This window comes from Drosophila innubila (assembly GCF_004354385.1).
Source record: "Drosophila innubila isolate TH190305 chromosome 3L unlocalized genomic scaffold, UK_Dinn_1.0 0_D_3L, whole genome shotgun sequence".
Taxonomy (NCBI): domain Eukaryota; kingdom Metazoa; phylum Arthropoda; class Insecta; order Diptera; family Drosophilidae; genus Drosophila; species Drosophila innubila.
The window spans coordinates 8,737,258-8,741,247 of record NW_022995376.1 but is presented as its reverse complement, the minus strand read 5'-3'; positions in this window follow the sequence as shown (position 1 = coordinate 8,741,247).

Below are 3,990 nucleotides of genomic sequence, written 5' to 3'. Positions count from 1 at the left end.
TGAGTCAGCTAAGAACGATGTTGTTGTTGCTGCTGTTTTAGAGTTGAAACCCTCCCCAAGGAAACTAACAAAACAGAATGAAATAGAATAGAACAAAACCCAACCCTTTGGCTAACCCTTAAACGTTGACACTTTTGCGCTGACCACACATTCCACATGCCTCAGAGAGCGGCGGGAGAGTCTCCTTGCAACATCAACTACAACCACAGGCGATTGTTTGACACAGGCAGCGAGCAGCAGGAAAAGCGATAGCACCCAGTGCCATTTCCCTTTCCCAGAGCACAGCCATATTCAGTGGCTGAGTTGTTTTTAGTGCGTGCGTCGTTTGTTTGTGTTGTATTTAAGTTCCCCTCCCCTGCATACTGCACCCCATCGCACTGGCTCTCTCCCCCCGCAACCCCTAATGTCTAACTGCGTAACACAACGCGCTCAACCCTTTCCGTGTGTGTGCCCAAAATCGAACAAGTTTTGAGTGTAGCACAAACAACAACAACAAGGAGAACAACAACAATAACAACAACAACAACAACAACAACAACTAGAATGGGCACGCAGCTTTTGCTTTTGTCTTCTTTTCTCAAGTGCCGGTCAAATTGATGCGTTTTTCCGCGACGGCAGCAACAACTTTCGACACAAACAGTTTGCCGGCGTCGCTCGCGTTGAACAGAGAAACCCCAAAAGAGTCCGGCTACGAGTCCGGGTCCGGCTAGCGATTCCGGGTCTACCAAAGTGCGTGTCGAAAAGGGTTAAGCGTGTGTAAGTGTGTGTGAAAGTGAGTGTCTGTTGTTGTGTGTGTGTGATTTCGCTTTAATAAAAGTGCGTAATTTTATTTAGCGTAAAATCAAATTGAAAAAAAGCGTAAAAATATACAAAGAAAAAATCAAATGAATTTTAAAAGAGTTGCAGGACAATGAAAATGAGTCATGTGGAATAGGCTGAAGGACATTCAAAGTGAGCAATTAAGTTCAATGAGCTGCCAAAGCCATGGTAAATAAAGCAATCTATTAAAACCTAATAAAATTAGCTAAATTATTTAAAACGAATTGGTTTATTTCATTAAAATGTTTGAAATTAATGAAAAAGCGCTTAAGGCACTCGATGAATTTGACAAAACATAATAAAGCTATCGATATAACTATTTGAAATTAAAATTATACAATCTAAAAATAGAAAAGCTTTTAAAACTTGCAACAAAAAACGGCTAAACACAAAAGGCAACGCACAATTCCAATCTGAGAAAACAAATGAGCGGCAAAACTCAAACCGATTGTCGCTTTTAATGACATTTTAATGAGCCGCAAAATGAGCACCGATTTGGACTGAACATTAATTAATTTAATTAAAAATATGCATGTGTATTTATTTGTTGCTATTTGATCGTTTCAATTTGTTGTTGCTTGCTGTAAATTTATCATTCGATATTAGTTTATTTTAATTGCCCTCGGCGAATTGAATGCTGAATACAAAAACTATTTGGGCTTTGTCAAGCGAATGATTATTACATTTTGTGAATGGCTTAAAAGGTGGACCGAGGGGGGAAATAAAAGTTTATAACCGTTGCCGACCAAACATAGCGAGACTTGATTAAAACGGCTATTAAACGGCGGGACTCGGAGCGAGATTAATGATCACACCGAAACAAAAAATTAAATTTATAAGCAAAAGTTTGAAAGGCTGAAAATAATTGTTGAAAACTCTGGCTAATAAAATCACTTTGAACATGTAAGTTAATTAATCAGAGCCAGCAGGAGAAAAGGAAACATCCTGTGACAGGCAAACAGGAAAGACTCTCTTCGTTTCTCTCTTCTCTGACATATGAGTGAGCTCACGTGTGAGCTCTTGTTGGTGTTGTTATTGTTGTTGTTGTTGTTTTGTTGTTTTGTTGTAGTTTTAGCCTGCGGCAATCACTTGCTAAAATGCACACAATTACATTTTCAAAATGGCGTCAAAAGTGCAATACACGAATAAAAAAAGAGAATTGCAGAAGCCGCAAAAAGAAAGACGACAACAGCAACAACAACAACAACCAGAACAACAACAGCAGCTAGAACCTGCATTACTCGTAGAGGGAGGTTTAACGGGGGTAGTATGAGTTACAGGGGTTGCTGTCGCTGTCGCTGCCGCTGCCTCTGTCGCTGCCGCTGCTGCTGCACTCTCACATCTGCACTCAGCAGTGAGAGCCGCGAGTGCAAAGCAACTGAGTTTAATTATATCGAGGCTAACGAGTTTTTAGATGGCGCACAGACTCAGCGAACCGTTAATAAGCATTTAATTACTCAAAGCGTGCGAGCGAGTGAGTGAGTGAGCGAGTGAGCGAGAGCGAGAGAGAGCAATACGATGACACTCTCCGTTTACCTCTGTCACTGCCTCTCTGCTGCTGCCTCTCTGCCACTGCCTCTCTGCCTCTGCCTCTCTGCCTCTGTCGCTGCCATGCTGCTGGCGCTGCGCCAGCGTTGCTACCTTCGCGCAGACGCTCGTCTTGAAAAGGGGGCGGAGTTTTTTTTTATTTTTTTTTTGCTTTTTAGATATAAACTCGGCGCGCCACTTGACGCCCACCCACCCCCTGGGCAGCCCCTTCCATGACGCGCGCCCTTCTGCTGCGTTGCCACGGCAAATAAAAGTTTCATGTACATTTTTTTTCCCAACGTTCTCATTCTTCTTCTTGCTTGTTGTTGTTGTTACGTGCGCTCTCGCGTCGTCGTCGTCGTCGTCGCCTTTGCTCTCAGGCGCTTTGGCAAATTGTAGCCATATTGGATTTTTAGTACATTTTGTTGTTGTTTTCATTTTCTTTTTTTTTTTTTGCCAGCGACTGTGACTCAAATGCCGGTGGTTTTTGTGGGTGGTTCGTTGCGAGTCACCCTCATTTTGTGGCAGGGTGGCAAGCATTTTTTCCCTTAATGCCTTGTTGTTGTTGTTTTTTTTTTCTTTTTTCATGGCGTTTGCACATAAATTTTGTATATAGTGTGCGGCACGTGTATTGATGCCTGCTGTTGGTATTGGTGAGCGAAGAGTTTCCTAGTGTGTATGTGTGTGTGTCTGTGTTACTCACTGTTGCTAGGTGAGCACACACACACACACACACACACACAGACACGCACACATGCAAGGTTATATAAAGTATACGTATACGTATTTTTATTCGCGTGACGCCTTCATTTGTGGCTTTGATTTACTTGCTGCTTAGATTCGCATGTGAGTGAGTGTGTGTGTGTGTGTGTGTGTGTGTCGCTTATGTATTGATGTATCTTTTGGCTCACTAGTTCGCTCAGTATTTTGCACTTGTACATCTTCCTTGCTTCTGTTCTTTCTGCTCTTTCTGCTCTTTCTGCTCTTTCTCTTCTTACTCCACTCTTCTCTTCTCCTGCACTTGTTGTCTTTCCCCGCTTTTTTTGTGAGCTTTGAGCGAAACTCAAAAATCGCCGCTTCATTAGAAAAAATATGCTGGCTGCGCAGTCGACGTTGCGGAGTCCTGCGGTTGACGTCGCTGCTGCTGCGGCTGCGGCTGCTCCATTTTTATTTTCAACACCAACAAACTGCCGTTAATTTGCATATGCAAGAGTGTGTGTGTTTGAGTGTTACGTGTGTGTGTGTGTGTGTAGATTGTTTTTCTTTTTTTTTTCTTTTCGTTTTTGGCGGTTTGCACACACCACCAACAACACAGGGCAACTAGGCGAACAACCAGGGCCATGGCCAATGCCACCCCCTTTGGTAGCTGGTAGCTGGTCGCTAGCCGCTGTCGACGTCGCCGGCGCGGCGCGAAGCGAGCGGATCGTGCGCCGGCTACAAGTACAAGTTCGTGGGCAGGCTCCGTGGTTTATCCTGCCGTTTGGCCTTGTGCAGTATGACAACAGCAGCCGCTGTTGCCAGTTCCCAGTTGCCACAGAGCGCGACAAATAAATCTTAGTCATAGTCAGCAGCAGGCTGTCCAGTTAGCCAGTCATTCAGTCAGCCAGCCAGCCAGTCAGTTGCACAGTAAGCCCCCAGTAAGCC